The sequence below is a fragment of the Atractosteus spatula genome, chromosome 3 (assembly GCF_055471065.1).
Source record: "Atractosteus spatula isolate fAtrSpa1 chromosome 3, fAtrSpa1.hap1, whole genome shotgun sequence".
Taxonomy (NCBI): Eukaryota; Metazoa; Chordata; class Actinopteri; order Semionotiformes; family Lepisosteidae; genus Atractosteus; species Atractosteus spatula.
In genome coordinates this window covers 32,878,020-32,897,594 of record NC_142708.1, presented here as the reverse complement: position 1 = coordinate 32,897,594, position 19,575 = coordinate 32,878,020, and the positions used below count along the sequence as shown (strand labels likewise).

General features: G+C 36.0%; 1 protein-coding gene across 2 annotated transcripts in view; it reads right to left on the bottom strand.

Annotated features, from left to right (window-relative positions):
- The window catches only part of setbp1 (SET binding protein 1), a 99,637-nt gene extending 82,602 nt beyond the window's left edge, over nt 1–17,035 (bottom strand). The window contains exons 1-2 of one of the 2 annotated variants that reach the window (XM_088911256.1): nt 16,389–17,035; nt 14,130–14,175 (exon numbers count right to left, since the gene is read on the bottom strand). The gene's annotated coding sequence lies outside the window, so the exon portion shown is untranslated. The remainder of the gene's footprint in view (nt 1–14,129; nt 14,176–16,388) is intronic. The other variant, XM_088911255.1, reaches the window with a different exon arrangement.
- Nucleotides 17,036–19,575: the final 2,540 nt, after the last annotated feature.

Here is a 19,575-nt window from a genome sequence, read left to right as displayed (position 1 = left end):
TTACAACATATTAATACAACACAAAAGATTTAAGTCACAAACCATGGGTCACTATCAAAATGTAACGAATTCATTCCTTATGCAGCAACCATGCAGGCAGAGGTGCGTAAAGGTTTACAACCATTACTCTTTGTTTTAAGTGTTACAAAATAATTGTCTTAGTAATACTACACAACCATTTACAGAAGAAAAACCAGAGAAGGGTCTGCCAAATGCCTCTTGTGAAAAGGTACACGATAAGAAGCCAACAATTACTCAGATTTAGAACTGAAGTCCTTCATAGCTGAGTTTCTCCAGCATGTAGGAAGATCTTGCTGGCTCTGCACCTAACTGTGCCAAGCTGCGAGTATTGGCACATATCACCCCAAGAGATTACTGAAATAGTTTATTAGCCTCCGTGCACAAGTAAAAATAAAAGCTGATGGAGCTGGTTAACTCACAGCTCCCTAGCACACATTACCATTAAAGTACTTCTAGAGCTCTAGTAGAGACAGACTTTGATAACCATACCATTCAGAGTTCACCTTTTTTTGCAGAAGACTTTACTTCACAACACACATACCACACTACTGCATCGTCACAAGCAGCAATGGCGCATATAACATGTTCCCTGTTGATTTTACTCAACCCTGTGTCGTTGTGCGAAGAGTCTCAATCCAGCAGGTTTTTTTAGAGGTCGCCTTTAAATTTCCTAAAGCTCTGGAACACTTTCACTGTGATCAAGTAAACAGGTGCCGTGTTCAATTAAGGAATTTACGGATCTGGAAGAATATTCAAAATATCCCTCAGCCCCTAAGGATCGGTGCTCTCCTTCATTTTAATGTCCATCCATCCATTTTCTAAACACTTCCCTCAGGGTCGCGAAGGAACCGGAGCTTATCCAAGTAAGCAACAGGAGCAAGGCAGGGTAAACCCTGGAGGGGACACCAGTCCATCACAGGACACGCACGCAGACATGTACACACTCACTAGGGGCAATTTTCCCAGGAGCTAATTAACTTACCAGTATGTTTTTGGATTGTGGGAGCAAACCAGAGCACCCAGAGAATACCCATGCGAACACAGGGTGAACTCCACACAGATAGCAGCCCAGGTCCCCAGCACTGTGAGGCAGCAATGCTAACCACTGCACTGCCATGCCTGAATGATCCACTGCATAAGCAAGAGTTCGTAATATTTTAAATAAAAGATGGAATATCAGCTTTGGCACTTAAAATTGCCCAAAAAACCTGGGAAAAACAGACTATTTTAGTAATTTATGATTCAGAAATAAAAGAAAGTGTTTAAGATAGGTGGAGGGTAGATTACTTGTAGCACTGATGAAACTTACTTTCAGCTTTGCGGCTCACATCAAAGACTGCTACTAAGGGGAAGAGGTCAGGGCAGTTTAAACTGACAGCAAGAGACCTATCAAATCTCATCTGTCCTTATGAAGCACCCCTGCTGCTGGAAGCCAAGTGCTGGAGCCAGTTTCCATAACAACAAAAGAGGGCCCTCACCAGCTGACACCTTACTGATATTGACTGTCAAGGTGTGAAACACCCCTTCCCACACTAAACTGTAAAGGTCATCCAACAAGGGAAAAAAAAGACTTCTTTATGGACAATGACAGTATAAGAGTGAAGAGAATCACCAGTGTAAAGAATTACCTATGTCCATGTTTGTAGATGTATACAGGTACATTCTATAGAATGCACAAACAGGTATGTACAGGAATGCCTAGACCAAAGTCTCATGGAGGAAATGGCCAGATAAAGACAAATACATGGACAGAAAAGGACAGAAAAGTCTGCTTAATTAGTAACAGTAATATTGCAGACATCTTATGCACAGGCTCAATTGTGGTTCAATTGGAAAAATGCACTGATTTAGAAGGTAAATAGCTCTCACAGAACAACTTCAGCAGTTGAGATGGAAATCATCAAGTCTTCCCTTTGACATGTTTTATTCAATTACTTCCCAACAATTCTAGAAGTTTGAGAGATGCTGTGAAAATCAGAGCAAAGTCATTTGGCTTCTCCACGAGTGCTAGATGACACTGAAAAACCCATTAGCAGCAGCGGGCAACATAGTATCCAGAGTTGAGATTCTCCCAATTATACTTATCATACTGCAAATTATCTCTCAGCTTGCTGCAGGAGATTAACCCCTAGAGGCAAAGCTAAAATACTATAATGTCATGGTGTTCTGTTTTAACTTTGGTAGCTAAATGAAGAAATATCTCCTTCGCAGCAGAAGTACAATGAAAACCAAATGCCGTTATGAATCCGGTACTACTCTGTCAGCACTATTAAAACAAGCCAAGCATTTGCCCTTCACATAGTCAGCTCTCTGGTCCATTTAAATGAACAATTTTCAGAAGATGTTAACCCATAAATACAGTGCTAACCACAAAGAGAAAAACACCTATTAAAAGCATTTAACATTTGTGAACAAATGTAAATGACGCACATACTTCTACTTACTTTTTAAAAGCCTTTCAATCTTTCAGCTCTTCATAGTGTTAAAACATGTTTATAAGCAATACTGCCATCTTTCATAGATCAAATACAATCTGACATTCATATAAAAAATTGATTCTGGAAGACAATTTTTTGAGAAGATTTGCCACAGAAGAAGCAAAGAGAAGATTTGCCACAGTAAAACAAATAACTTTTTTTCTGGACTGCCCTCACAATATAAACCGAAACGTATTCAACTGTTTCAGTCCTGCTTTCTGAACTACAAATTTTGTGACAAAAATGTAAACCTTTTTTCTTATCTTTTACCAAGTATAAGTAACAGAAATGAATGTAATCAAAATAAAACTTTGCAATTATTATGAGTCATACTGCTTACTAATTGATTTTAACTCCACTGTTGTTCTGGACTGCACTTTGCATGTTTTTGTGTCACTCTATGCTGCTAGCATCTCAGGCAGCAGTCAAGATCTATGAACTTGACTACTGGTGACAACTGTTAAGTCTTGGACCACCCAAATTGCAAGACTGCTAGTTGCATGCCTGATAAATGGAGTGCAACATACAATATAGTCTATCAATTCCAAGCCTGCCTCTACCATGTTTCAGCGACTTCACCATATGGAATGTCCAGAATGGCAACACAGCTTACAGCATTTATCTGTCATAAGGGGTTTATCACTTTAAATTGAAATTGTACAAGAGTATTTAGACCAAGACCATGTCCTCAATAACCAATACAATGTATTTTCCTAAGTGCATTTCTGTGTAGCACTGGGAGCACAAACGTCTTAATCTTCCGAATATCAAGGTCACATGTTCTTAGAATATAAAGGCTAAAATTATTTGTATTTCTATCACTTCACTAAATGTTTTTTCTTCTTTACGTAAAAATATGATTTAATTTGGTTTTAAACTGACAGTCCACTTTATATTTTACAGTATAAAAAGTACCCATTTAATTTCATGGCTGTGTACAGAGGAACAAATGATATTAAGGACAAGGAACATCACACAATGATTCAATTACATACGATTCGTAAAAGTAATAAGATTAGTTACTACAACACTTTATATAGGATGTTCATGGATAAGTAATTTGTTGTAATCGAGGTTGTTCCAGATTTTGAAATCTTGATCAATGAAAAGCTTGTTTTTCTCACCCAAACGACACTATATTTTAGCAGTCAAAGTTGCTATAATAGTAAAAGTGTTGATTTTTTAAAGCCATTTATCATTTTCTTTGGTACATACAGTCAAGAACACTTCATTAAAACACCAAATTCTGAATGTTTGGCATTCCAAAAATGATCCAAACCATTTACTTACATTAATAGTGCAGTACTAAACACATAACACATAACCTTAAGAGTCCAAGCAGACCTATTAAAGCAGGAATTCCCAAGTTTAAAGATATAACAGAATTATATTTTAAATCTGTCTCCCTACTATTGTAAAGGTCATACCCAGATTGGGATCATTTCAATAAGGTATTTTTTTTTCCCCTACCAAACACCCTCAAATGAGGTCCATCATACCACTCACACATCTCTGAGTGATGATAACCTATTACACCCTCACAAAAACATAATATCTCAATCCCAAACTTCCCAATCCATTACACTGCCTTACAAGCAAGTGATATCCAGTTTAAACTGAGTGACTCGTACCACAAGATTAATCAGCCTGGTGATAATATCACACAGCAGACCAAAATCAGTACAGACCCTGAGGGCCGCTGGTAAGAGCACTTGATATTGCTTTTCTGCTCATCAAGGAAACTGCCTGACTGCACTGACAGCAGCACAAGAGAGATCTCCTTCAGAGCGGATAGGAGGAAAAGACATTTGGATAAAAGGAGACACTCGGAACTAACTTGTAAATATGTATATTAGATGAGCTTTGATGTCTCTTTATGTGGTCCGCATAGGAGAAATAAAAGCTAGAAAGGTTTTTTAACTCTCACTTCAGCAGTAGATCTCAAGAGTTTTAAGACGTTAGGACTAGCGTGCCACAGGGATACTGGTGCTCATGTTCTAACAATTGCAATAGCAAAGGTGATGCTCAAGTGTTTTGTTATTCCAGTTACAGATGCAAACTACATACCATGGTACCTAATACAGTAAAACTGGTTTTATTAATTTTGGATGTTCCTTGCCATGGTTTTCTACCAAGTACTTAAGACTTGTAAGGAAACTAGAAATATTCAAATCCTAATTTTTTCGTGTATTCTTTTCTGTACTACAAACCTAAATGAAAGGACTGTTGGAAGCTAGTTATTTTTTTACTACTATACCAAGAATGAGCAGATGCAGTGAAATTCAGATAAAAACTCATCTCTAATGCATTTGTTTCTGTAAGCCAAAAGTAGTATACAGTATGCACACTTGCTTCCATGTGTTTATACTTTGCGTTAATTTAATGTCTGGTGAACTTGGGCTTGAAATGAAAGACTTCAACACTGGAATTTTGGCATTGGTACATTTTGAGTGGCTGCTCATCATCCCCACCCAACAGAGAAAAGTACAAATTAAATTTCATTCTGTATGTTACAAAAAGACAAAGAAGTTTATAAAATTGACGATGATAAGGGTAACTGGAAATAGCAAATCAAAATACAGACAAATACTGTAATTTTAAAAAAGGATATTCTAGTATGGATATATCTTCAACTCTGTTCATGGAGCAGCAAACATTATGCTTCAAAACTGACTCGCAAATATAAAAAAAAAATATGGACAGATGAGACCAGTATAAACATTTAACAAAGTGATGGTAAAAGGTTAAAGTGTGGAGAAAGAAAGGAACTGCAGATGTTCCAAAGAACATCAGCTCATCTGTGAAGCATGATGGAGGTAATGTCATGGTCTGGGCATGCATGGCTGCATCTGGAACTGGCTCACTTGTCTCTGTTGATGATGTAACTAATGATGGCAGCACCAGAATGAATTCTGAAGTTTATAGAAACATTATGTCAGCTTATGTAGAAGAAAATGCTCCCATACATATTCGGCAGAGCTTCACCATAATAATGACCTAAAACACATGGCCAGTGTAACAAAGGAGTTCATCAGAACAAAAGGGTGGAAAATCCTAGACTGGTCATGTAAATCTCCAGGTTTAAATTCAACTGAGCAGTATATTGCAATCCAAAGAAAAAATGAACAGTGCAAAACCAGGAAGAAATTCAAAGTGGCTGAAAATGAAGGCTTGGCAACCCATTTCAGAGAATTACACTTGGAATTTAGCAGTTAGTGCCACAAAGGGATATGCAACCATATAACGTTTACACTCTTAAAATTAATGTATACCAATACGGAATGCCACATAAAATCTCTGGGTTGAACACAAAATATATTTAATATATGGAATTACCACAAGAGTAAATGTAAATTATATTGTACTAATACATATTAGTCCCATGATGACAAATAAAATTGCATAGTAAAAAACACTTAGTCAAAATAGATGTCATAACTATTTGAAAAATATCGCGCAACACTTAATCAAGAGTACTGCAAGGCAAGATTGTAGTCCAAAGGCCCCACTCCAGCTGGACGATTCACGTTATTCTGGCCCCAATTATATCTAAAATATGATTAGAGATAAACAGTCTTACATAGAAAAGATAACAGCAGCACTCAGCCAAGAAGTCTAGACCCTGAATTGCATTTATTTTAAAACTCTAAAGGCTTCCACAAGGCGGTAGAAGTAATTTCTTGTGCCATAATGTATTTCATCATCACATGAACAGGGATTTCAAAAATCCGAAAAAAAAGTGACTTAAAAATAAAACATGGACAAGCCATCGAAGGCACACATCTGCACTAAGATAACAGGTTACTAATTCATATTGATAGCTTTCTTTTAAATTCAAGACTACACTGCATAATTCAAAATCACTGAGCCATCTCAATATTTACACACTTAAAAGGTTTATGTTTAAACAGGATTTATAACCCATACAGGTAGGGGAAGTACTTCAAGAACACCCTATTTTTTCATCCCTAGAGACCCTGGCTGAATATGATTTAACCAGTTTTCCAGCAATCTCTTTTTCTGGTTCCCATCGATCCATTTTCTGTGTTACCCAATACAGGGTCATGGGGGAACACATGTCCAATTGGTAAAAAAGTTATAGTTTGGTGTGCTTATATATTGTGGTGATTTTCAAGCCTCTCCAGGGAACAGGGAACAAGAAAAATTACAAATGAGTGGAGGCCATTCAGCACTGCTACAGTAGCTCCTTTGGTTGCTAGTAATGGTTTGAAAATGAACATCCAGCAAGAGACAATGTGAGAATGGAAAGAAAGAAACAAAATTGTTTTGGATTGCAAAAATAGAACTAAAATACAAACAGCATTTTTCTATGTAAACATTAAGAACAAGTTTGAATAACAAGATCAACATTTACATTGTGGAAAAATGCTTTTTTGAAGTGATCTTGTAAATGCCTGCTTCTCTCACTGAAATAGCATGAGGATACCTTACTGTAGGTGGCACAACTGAAAACAAGGAGCTGCTGAACACACAATCCCTTTTAAGGCTATGAAACAGGGCAATCTGGGAAAAATCAGAGACAGCTCTGCCAAACGGTCACAGACCTTAAGTGTCTGCAGAGGTAAATGGCAATTTACTCAGCACACAAGTCCAGGACATTAAAGTATTAAGTAACAATCTTTGCCAAAGATGACAGAAACCGACCCAGAACAAGATTCAAGTGCCAAGCTGGTTTTGTGGGGTATCCTTTTCAATTAAACAGCTTCCCATTACCTCTTTTCACACAAGAAAAAAGTTGATCTGCTTAAGAAATAAAGATGGCAAACTCAGGAAACAAAGAGTTTGGATGATGAAAGATCTCTGAAGTAAGAAAAAAGCTGTTTCTTATTTACTGTGCACGGCCTTACAAGCTTACCATGATTAAATTTTAACTATTTAAAACTATTGTAGGTCATATTCTTATTTGAAGCATCATCTTACATCTTATAATCCCTAAACCACAAATGTATCCCACTAGAATTGTAACTATCATATAGGACTGACTGAGGTTCAGCCATAGACTTCAGTGTACAAAAAGAAACAGAAGACAATTTAATGAAAATTCCTATTGCGACATACCCATCACATAGTTAAGGATTCTCACTCTGCAGTGTTGTTACATCCAATAGCTCATTAATTTAAACAGTGAAACAGCAACACTTGTCAGTTGGAGACCAAGTGAAGCATGTGCAACTATTCATATGAAAGCTACCATATATCTCAGAAAAAATTAAATCAACCTCATTAATACTAGAGGCCAGACAATATTACCAGGCGATCTCTATTTTTTTTTAGAAATATCAGTATGCTCCTAAGCGAGGGTTGATACTCAGCTGATATTGTTTCTCATCACACATCACACACACAAATTACTTAATTTTATCTGCACTTCTTGAAGACATACCGTCTTGGAGTTATTTAGTGTAGACTGCAAGTGAATGGATCAGCAACCTACCAACAATTGTTCTAAAATGACTTTATTTTGTTTCAAAACATCTTGCAAAAGAGGTGGCCCAAATGAGCAATATGATTTGATCAAGTAGATAAAGAATTACAGGTTCCTTAAAACTAATATTTCATCATTTAATACATTACAGGAATCCATTAATATGTTGTATTATCTGTTATGCAAGGTCAGGTTTAATTTTGAATAAACAAGCATTAAAGTGCACATCATCCACTGAAAGTATATACACTAGTATTATTTATTTTGTTTTATTACATTTTGTATTTTGCCAACTTAATTTTAAGGCTAATGTTACCATGCAAGCACAACTTCTTAATCACTTCAAGACATCAATGGAGTGTTTTTTAGTTAGGTTTGTTGATAAGGGCTGAAACAATTTCTACAAGTTGACTGAAGTTGGCATTTTGCTTACACATCAACATAATATTATAAATTTGGGATTTTATACCGCAAACAATATGCATTTCATTGTCTAATATATTGTTTCGCAATACTGTATAATATATGGTTACATGGGATAATGGTGATATTGCATAGCCAACTGAATATTCTGTATTCCGATCATCGCTTTGATCATCACTCGGGTCAATACAGGTCAGTTTTAATCAAGCCTATACAAAAGGAGAACTGGAATTGATGGCCAGTAGAAAGGCCACATACAGTAAACATCTCTGTAAATACAAGACAGAAATTGGCAGAACATTGGTAGAAGATTCCCTGATTTTTTAAAGAAATAATCAGCCAAGAGTTGAACAGACAGGGTAAGAGATCAACTCTTCAGATCAGAGAAAGTTTGACCATCTCTTCTCTCTGCCTCTGACAACAAAATAAGCTGTACCATGACTCAGTGGCCTTTCTGACAGGCAGACCTCTAACTTATTGGCCTTTCTCCTCAAAAGACTCAAACTTCCAAGGGATTTAAGAACTGGAGATCAGATTTACAGTATTATCGCACAACAATAAAGATCCAATAAAAATCCAACCTACTATTTTTTCATGGTCTAGTTGCCTTCCCTGTCTCAAGAAATATTTCAGTTTAAAGTGTCCAAAGTGGTCACCACATCTAACCAACAGTTGATATTTAACTTCTCCAACTCAGAATTCTGCCTTTTTTCTTTACCTTGTTTCCCTACAGGTGCACACATCCATTTCAAAACACTTGTTTTGCTCGCCTGCAGTGGCCTCCACCACTTTGCCACAGTCTATTTCCAGAGTTTCTTCTGTCCCTCTACGGCCTCCTGTCCTCTCCTGTCCTCCTCTCTGCTGCCTTGCCTCCAGTGCTCATTCACTCTCATCCCTGGATCCAAGCAGTGAAATGAACTACCCATTGAAATCACATCTGTTCAGTCCCTGACCACCTTTCAGTGTCTCCTCAAGACTCATCGGTTTGAACAGCAGCTGTGATCTCTTTTACACTGCTGTGAACTTTAACCATCAACTAATTGTGCACTCTTCTCAATTGCAATACTTCTATTCTATAATAACGGAATCCTCACCTATACGTTGTTTACTGCTCAATGGACACCAGCACTTCTAACATGCCTGCCTCAAATATTGTCTTGTTATTGGAATTCTTGCATGTATTTGAATTTTTCTTTATATATTGTCTTATATACTTTATGTCGGTCTGAATAAGAATGTTTTATACGAAAAGTAATATTCACTACTTTTTTTTATCCCGACGTCTAAATTAGTATTAATGTTGGTTCCACTTCACAGGTACTTTTATTATATTTGAAATAATAGAATAGAGACTTAAAAGAAACAGTGACATGTAGTGCTGAATTAAATACTACTGCTCACAATAACTAGAGATTTAATCATCTTGAGTTGTTCCCAATAAATAGTGTCAGTCACCATGAAATTTTCCTGTACGACATACACAGTGGTAAAGATTAAATTGTATATTTTCAGCTAAGCTTTATAGAAAAGAGTGAAAAGGAAAATGGCACTAAAGTTATTCACAATGCATGTTTCTTCAGAGTCTTTTCAAGATTATATTAAAAAGTCAGCCATACTACATCCCTGCAATAATTCAAATTATATGCTTATAATGACTACCTGAAGAATTTATGTAGAATTTATAATACACTGTAGCAATCATGAAATAGCCTGAGAGTTTATCCTAGATTCCATCACTTTCATTCATCTCCCACTTACAACTGGTCAGGCTGCAATGTTTTTTCCTGAAGTAAAAACATCAGACCTTCCTCTTTATAAAAATGACCAAGGTAGGCAGCAATAGGAAGTAGTGTTTAGGGGTCAAATAATCATAAAAAAAGGTTGTTGGTTCAAAACCTAGGTGGAACACTGCTATTGTATCCTTAAGGAAGGTACTTTAATTAATACTTACAGTACAATGTCCAGCTGTAACAATGAGTACAAAAGTAAATCGCTTTAAATAAAAGCATTAGCCTAATGAATTAAAAAAAAGGGTCAAAGAGAAATTTAGTATTTCATCCTGCTTCATAAAATATGTTAGTTCATTTCTGTTGTCATAAAAAACTGAAACCTTTACCAATAATAAATGCTTTGCGATTAAGGCTTCTAATTAAAAAGTTAAAAGAAAAGTGACCATTTCTGTCCCCAATACCAACTGTATCTGTAAGTAATAACAAAACCTCAATGACTGAGAGCATCGTTAATAACTTCAGCTGCAATGGCAATACAATCTTCCAAAACAAGCAAAAACAATGACATTTTAACTCTAAGAAGAACAATGGATCTTTTCAGTGATTCAGATAAAAATAGTAGAGGGTTTTAATGTGTCTGGTGCAGTGAAAAAACAATGCACTATAGGTGGCACGTTCCATGTAACTCAATTAACCCTGCCATGCACAAAGTTTAGACTCTGGTCAGGAAATGGTTTTGACCCTACCAACAGACTGGAATAGAAGTAGAAGATGCCTTCAAATCAACAACAACAAATAAAATCTAAAAAGGTTTATTAATCCTATGCTTCTCATTAGAAAGATGTTTGCCACATTAGGCCTAACTGGATTTAAAGTCCAAAAATGAAGGCTGCACTAAAAAAAGCAACTACTATGTGATAAACCTCTTCAGGTATTCACTCATTTGCCAGGAAGACCTGAAAAAAAAGTTTAATATATTGTGTCTCTGACTCACATTCTGTTGTTATGACTTTTGAAAATCAAGACTAAATGCCTGTTGAAAATAAGACATTTTTTTCTGATTACCTTAAAACGCAGTTAAGCACTCTTACAAATCCTGTAAAAAATACATTAACTCACAAATCTGTAGCTGTGCAGACAAGCATGAAAGGCTGTGGAGCAGTGTGAAAGCTAGGGAATCATGCAAAGGCAAACTCAATAAGCTTTCAAAAATTGCTGAGGCTTTAGCTAATGTGCTACAGCTATCAATTTAACTATATTTTACTGTTGCTATTTCCCAAAATCGAGAATATGAGAGAGAGTTGGCTTTTTATCAACTGAAGAATATAGCTAGTCTGTTTTACTGTATCTGGATTATAAAATGGCTGTCAATAACAAAGATTAACTTTCAACTCATGAACACTGCCAACAGGTATACTTCCTCTGATGTTCAGCTCAGAAAACCTGCCAACAATATGCCTTGTCCTTGGTCGTCTCTTCCATTTCCTTTAACTCCTGTCAAGTTTTGGCTGGTTGCCATGGAAATCCAACCACAGCCAAATATAGGGAGAAATCTTATCACATTGAAAAACAAAATTACTACTTCTGGCTCATTATAAAAACATACACAATTGCGATGGGAAGAATTAACCATGGAACTACACAATGAAGCAAAATGAGCTGACTTTCTTAAAGAATTCCAGGAAGAAAACATACCATTAACTTAAAATTTAAAGGTCATTATAGGATTACACTGCATTTTTACTATACTTCGAATGCCAACAGAATCAATTCATAAGAGAGATTCCTGAGTCCTTCTCACAGTATGAGCTCCTGTGCTGCCACAGAATGTTATAAGGTAAAATGTTGCAAGCTTATACAGCAGCCTAAAATGGATGCTCTGGATGCACAGGTAATATCTGTATATTGTACCTTATTGGTGTCGCTTAGGTTACCAACAAATACACTTTACTATTATTTCAGCAACTGGCAGCAGCTATAAATAACTAAGCTTCTAATCCAGTATTGCTATCACTTTCACCATTTCTAACTGTGCTGACAGTATATTCATTTAATTGCTGCACTGCAAGAACTCTATTTTATAACAGAAACCTTTATGTTGAAAATTATTTGACTGAAAGGAAAAAAATGTAGGGTTTGGTCTTCTTTTCTAATGACAAATGCATTGGAATCTGTACTTATTTGTCAAAACAGATTACTAAAGTGAAATAAAAATTAATGGATGTTTCTTTCTCCCATAAAGGGCTGCTTTTCATAACTGCTCTCCCAGAAATAACTACATTGAGAAGATTGCAAAGGTCAAATTTCCAGTGTTGGAAGATTCTTAATTTTCCCTATAAGTAAACATTAAGCTCACCACCCACTGCAGAGGAAATAAGTAAAATGAACAATTATCAAGTTTATGCAGAGGGAAACTTTTGCAACAATACTCATATTTTAGTCCTTTACATTTGTATTAGTAACAAAGTAATTGCTCTAGTATTTCAGACTGTCTTTAGTTCACAGAAAAGATGTTCTTGTTACATTACTCATAAAGTTGTAAAAGCTGAAACATGAATACCATCTGGGACTAATATTTGTATTGAATAAAGAATAAAACTATCTAGGCTGTACTATTTTTAGTGTGACAATTTTTTTTACAAAACTATCAATGCAAACTCCAATAACTGCATTACACAGCAACACTTACAATACATGGTGTTGGGCTTGCTTATGGTCCTGAAAGGCTGAGGTGAAATTATTGCTTAATAAATACTGGGACACCTAGCTGGAAGAAGACTATTGAAAGGAGAGTAAAAGTGGACTGATCAGGTTTATACACAGATGTACAGCTGTGTAGAGCTAAGAGTTCAGGTGGAAAATGACAGCAAAGTTTCAGAAATGATCAGAGCCAATGGGGTTTTTAAGATCTCATGGAAAACAACATCAAACTTGGGATTTTGAAAAATAAATTGCTTAAAAAATATGGGATGTTAAAGATGAGGTAGCTGTACTTATGTATACCTAAGAGACTAAGACACCTATTCTTTCTTCATCTGTTGTGCAGGACATCAAAAACTTGGGTGTCTTAATTCTGTCATTCAAACTTAAGCAGTCAATAGAGAAGTGAATGATCCAGTTCTCAAAGTAAGATGTTTCCAAAATATGTTGTCTTGAAGAAAAACAGCTACCAGTGGACATTTCAAAGAAGAATTCAATGGAAATTTACAGTAAAAATATTTATTTCGCTACCACCCTATATCACTGCAATAATAAATTGGCATTTTTTGAAAACCTAATGTTTAACATACTAAGAAACGTGTTACATAGGACATCCATCATTGAGCACAACTTCACAAACTTCACTCACACACTGGGTTTCACATTTAATATCCTCACAAAATTTACAAATGCTGTGATTTTCTTTTATTCCCACAGCCTTCAGCAGTTGTACTGATGTGAGATTATTAAAAGAAAAATTAGATACTATAATCCATTTGTTACACACAGGATTTTTTTAAAGGTCTCCAGCCTCCAGAAAAATATTTAACAGTGAGGCCACCTCCTTTTCTGTCTATAGCAAACATTTTCAGAAATGCAGCCAAATGTAATTTGATTATAAAAGCACACATTATCAAAAGGTATATCAGTGAAATATTAGCAGTAGAAATGTCACTGGGTTGATGGATCCCTGTGCTTTTTAAAGTATGATCATTGAATATGTTTGTGAATTATCCTTCATATTCATATTTTACACTTGGATGAGAGGGGTTTCAAGATTGGACTGACATATTTCAGTAATTATTCAAGATGAAACAATAATTTTTCTCAAATCATTTTCAGAAGTAATGAAAACAATATATGAAAACAAGGTAGGTACAGTATGTACATCATCATTTTGGACAAGGTTTTGGTTTACAAACATGCATTAATAAACTTTTGATCATTTTCAGACAATGCTATCCCTAAATACAGTCATCAAGGTGAAAAATAAGGTGAAACAACCCATAGCTTTTGTTTAATTTAAGATGTAGAAAACCTAAGTAAACTCACATCACATTCTGTGGACCCATGCTCAGATGGCATGATCATCTCCAATCTTTAAATGAAAAAAAATACATATGGTTACCCTGAAAATCAGAAGACAGCCATTTTATGATTAGTTTACTTTAATAACATCTTTACGTTTTATACACCTTACTACACCACAACAATCTTATACACTCACCTAGACAAAATACTCTTACATACTTTCTTCACCTTTGTGAGAGCACAAGTGACACAGTACTACTGCATTTCGACATCTACCCAAGGCTACTACAATTAAGCCTTACATACATTATCACTAAAATGTAATGTAATGTAAAATGTAATCCCTGAATACAGAATACTGATAAAACTTTAGTGTGCCTACTGCACATGCATGTGAGAAAGAGTAAGGCTGTTAAAATCCATGATTCAGTGGCTTTAACACTTTTGGGAGTGTTTTTTTCCTCTGGATGAGCTTAAAATATTTCTCAAAATGTTTTATTAAGAAGTGCAATAACAACTTTGTATTCTGAAAACTGAAACAAAACTGTTTTCTTTGTGGATCTGGAGCTCGATATCACGCTAGCAAAAAAAGTGATAATGGGTTCAGTTGCTGATTTTTTGTAAAGGTTGTAGTGGTGATTCATTATGGTTGATCTTGACAAACTTCATAGATGAAAATTACCCTCCCACCTCTCACACAGGCATTTAGTCAAACGAGGATAACAAGACTGTTTCGATGAAGAAATGTAGACTTGATATGTTTAATATATTCAGCGCTATTTATTTTAGTAATATTAGCTTCCTGCATGTTAACACAACGATGTACATGGGAACTTTTGATGCTTGTGCTAGACAGCGTTTATGAAGGCCTTTTGACCGTAATGCTGCAGAATGACCGCTCTTGGCATTCAAGCCATATCGGGTGATAAAAACGTCCCGAATTTCAGGAAATGTCTGACAAAAAGAAAAAAATCCACTACAAGCCCCTGAATTACGAAAAGGACATTTAAACACTGAAGCTACAGGCCAGAGCATTCTGGTGAAAACCTACATAAAGATCAATAGTCGTGTCCTTGCTAAACCACCCTCACTATGCGAGACTGCAGCAGCAAATGCAGTACTCGGCAATCAAAGGGGATTCCCTATACACAGGAACTGAGTCAATATAAAACCTTTTTATCAGCTTAGTTTCAGAGTAAATTATCATCTGTTTAATGCCCTCTAATGTAGACGCATTTTCATCAGCCAGACATGATTTAATACAACGTGCAAGATGTTTATAATTTTTTTAGCTTAACTAGTAGATAATGCTTGATGCGTTTTCCTGAGCTTGTAGTCAAGTTTGATGCTCGAACATAGCAGTTTTAGCGGGTTTTGCAACGCCTTGTGTCCTTCGCTTACTTAACCAAAGGACGTCTAGTTCGTTTCGCACTTTGCTCCCTTTCCCCCCAACTACTTACTCTTCGCGGGAAACTTTTTCATAATAGCTCAACATTACATCCATATACAATTTTGTTACGAAAGTAGTTTTACTTAGCTCATTATGATTTTAAAAAACGCAATACCTTTAATTCCACAACAGTTCTGTGCGTGAAACAAATACTATAGAAGGGATTGCAACATATAATGATACTTAAACTTAATTTCGTACTTTCGTTGCACATATGTATGTAACTTGTATTAGATCTTCAGTTGTCTCCAAGTAAACTCCCTAAACCCAGAAATATCTTCTCATCCTTTAACTGCATTCTGAAGACTCCAGTCCCTATAGTTACTTCATTTCACCTTGTAACTGTTTTCTCAAACCCCTGCAATGGAATTGTTTGAAAAAAACAATCTTATAATAGGTGAATGTATAGAGAAGTGTGTATTAATAACAGTAAGTTGAAGTTCAAAACCTCGGTAATACAGACAACAAAACGACAGCTCACCAAGAGCTATCGAGGTCGAGTGTCTCTCAAAAGAAAAGGTCCGGCAACGTTAGGAACCTAAACTTTAAATAATATTATTTTAAACTGTTAAACATTCTGTAAATTATAGTAAACTTAATCAGAAAGCGTATAAAACAGTATATGTGTGCGGCTACAAATTCGCAGCATGTAGCTAAAAAGTTACCATTTGTCTCTTCTTTGAAGGGCATTTCATGAAGCATGCAGATTACGTATATGGAACTTGCACACTATTATTAAACTCCTCATTGCTAAATAATACAGCGTTTAAGTATGCTACAACATTTTGTAGTAACACGTTCAGAAACTAAGATTTAAGTTACTTACTAACCCATATCCAATTTTGTATTATTTTCTCGAATCTTCTTTTTTCCGATTTTGTGTGTTATTTAAAATCCATTTACACGTACACCGGCTGCAATGACATCCTCCCGGCGATCTGTCAAACAGAGCGAGGCTTTAAAAAGAAAAAAAGAGGGGAAAATGGCGTCTGATGAAGGCTGAGTTAATAAGAAAATGTAGAAATTAAAAAGGGTTTGATTATCAAATCAATATGTTCGATAAGATCCGTTGGTCAAAATCGATGAATTTCCCAGCTCCGCTTTAAAGAACGCAAAGGTAACAGCCGTAGCTTAGTTGCAGAAAATATCCACTTGATTTGCTTAATGTTGCTGGTCAATCAGAAACCTCCATAGCTTCCCTCTCAAATCCTAGACCTGGAGTGAAAAAAAAAATCAAGCTGATTTTTGCTGCAGCGAAAAAAGAAAGCAAAACGCGTATCCTTATTAAATCCGGAATCCCACTTGAGGTGTAGTGACGCTAGTTTGCAGACATGGGAAAGGCGGTTGTAAATGATCAGAAGAAGGTGTTTTTTCAGTGATTTTCCCCCTTGGCTGTGTTCAATCAGAGTTGTGAGTATTTGCCTCGCTCCATCTCGCTCTCTCTCTGACTAGTCCTGCAGCAGTTTCTGATAATGATCTCACACACATGCACAGAGCACGGCTATGAGCTCCAGAGGCTTGAATACTCACTGCCGCCTCTACCTGTCAGTCGAGGAGAAACACCTCGCTTTTCACTGTTGACTGTAGTATCCCCTTTTCGTCCCATATCGTGTTAAACAACACCGTTGTAATGTCTGCATTCCCATCGGTAACATCATTTTACATTTCGCAAACATAAATTAAAAGATAATTGAGGCAATTTAGGAAACCTGGCATGTGTCATTCAGATAATTATTAAAATTAATCCATACACATGTGAGAAAAATACAGTAAATGTTATGTGTTGTAGAAACTGTTTAAGGGAACATTATTCACATCTTTTTCTTTGAAAATTGGTCAAACTTATCTCATTCATTGTGCAGTCCACAGCTGTTCATCATTGAAAATAACACTAGTTTTTTGTTTTTTGCTTAAGCGTCAGGAAAGTGAAATGAGAAAATTCCTAAGATGTTTACTGAACTCTGGTAATCCTTTATTAATTGTAATTGTTTTACTGAATTTTTTATTAGATGAGCTAGGAAGTCCTTTTTATGAATCTCTGTGACTGAATATAACTCCAGTTTTCAGAAATGTGTATCATATGTAGGAAATGCTCATGTTTAACCCTGGAAAACCATGCATCTTTGGAAAAACCTTACCAGTTTAGAATTTCTTTTTTTGCAGAAACTGGGAAAATCTCCCTCTTTAGTAATTGGTAATGCTAATTGTAGGTGTTTCCAGCAGCTTGAATTACATCAAAGTTTATCTATACTGGTAATGGTTTTGTTACATATCACGTATGACCACTGTGAACATATTGTGGCTCTGTTTGAATTCTCTGCACAAAGACAATGATATAAAATGTACATAAGAATACATTTCACCTGCCAAACACTGTTACAGATATTTTTGTTGGATGAACAATTTCACAGTTGGAATTACTTTCCTCAATTTATTCATTTTTAAGTACCATACAAATTGTCAATGTCTTGAGACTAAATTGGTCTCTTGATATTTACAGTGTCAAAATCATTTAGTTATCAGTGAATAAATGCATACTGTACATCAATTGAAAACAATATTTTTGAGTATTTATTTTGTCATATTACTTCACAGTTAAGTGCATTAAATAAAAATAAATTACATTGTGAGCACTTAATATTTGTTTCATTACATCATCAGCTAAATTATGTGTCATGGTATCACCATCTGCACACCTCTCTTTTCAAGTGCGCAGCTTGTAAAGTCTGTTCTACCAGAAAATATCTGGTTCTGTCATAAGTTTTCTGCTGAGTGACAGTGCCTGAGACAACCACAGAGCATCCTGGAAAATGCACCCTTTTTATAACCTCTGAAATGTAAAGTAACATAGCCTGTATGAATGGCCTAGTTACTACAATATGATATATCATATACAGTTCATTTTTAAATGTTGTAATCAAGATTTTGAAGACTCTGTTCAATGTAGATTAAATATTTCCAAATGACAAGCTTGGTTTCTTCTCACTGAAACTAAAGTGTATTGATAACAAACAGAGTTGTTATAATAGGAGTCTGAATTGATTCTCACTTTGTATTTACAGTATATTGTAACTCCAGACTGATACCAATAATATACTGTAGCACATTTCATCCCAAGAGATCCCAAAGCACTTTACATATAGGGCAGCACCTATTTCACCTTGCTGACATGTAGCAGCCGTTAAACACAGCAGACCAGGTGGAGAAGTGAGAAATTATGTCATCATTTTAATTAAGGAGGAACTTTAGGTAGGCCAGGATGGTGTAGTGTAATGCATAAGCAAGTTGTCGGTTTAAGACCCTACTATAGGCATTGTTCTACTCTTAAATTAATAACTTTATCCTGTTTTCTTCAGTCCACTAGCTATACTAGTGGGGATCAACATTTCTGGGGCATATTCTATGTGATAGATTGCTGTCCCATCCAGAGAGGGAATAACATGCATAATGCTACGAAAACCAGTATAAGCTCTGGTGTAAACTCTGGGAATGTAATTTAGTCAGAACAGTGAAGTCAAAACTCCTACTCCTATGAACAACATGGGATAGAGTTTATATTTCAGGCTGGAAGAAGCACTTTTAGAGTCCCTAGGAAGCTTCTGTAGAAGGTCACAATCTTAGCTTAAACTCCTCTCATCATTCATCTTGGATCAAAAAATGGCTACTGAGAGCTGAAGTAATTGGAAGCAGGTGTGTGCAGTTAACTTTGTAGTTCCAAGGAGAAGATACAGGATGCAAAATGTCTGAGAATCAGGGAAAAGGAGTCTCTCCTACTGGATGCTCCTGCACTATGTGAGAGGGACAGATGGAGAAGGACTCTGTGTTTAGTAGTGTTCTGCCAGGGGGTTGTGGTTTGAACTAGCTAAGAGCCCTGTGAGACTCAACAAATGGCTTTGTGGCCTGAGAATATCCAGATGCCATACTGAGGGGTGCCGCAAATGACTGAAAGGGTAGAACTACCAATGAGAGCAAAAGAAAAAAGGTCTCTTTTAAAGAAGAGAGGAGACCTAGCCAGAA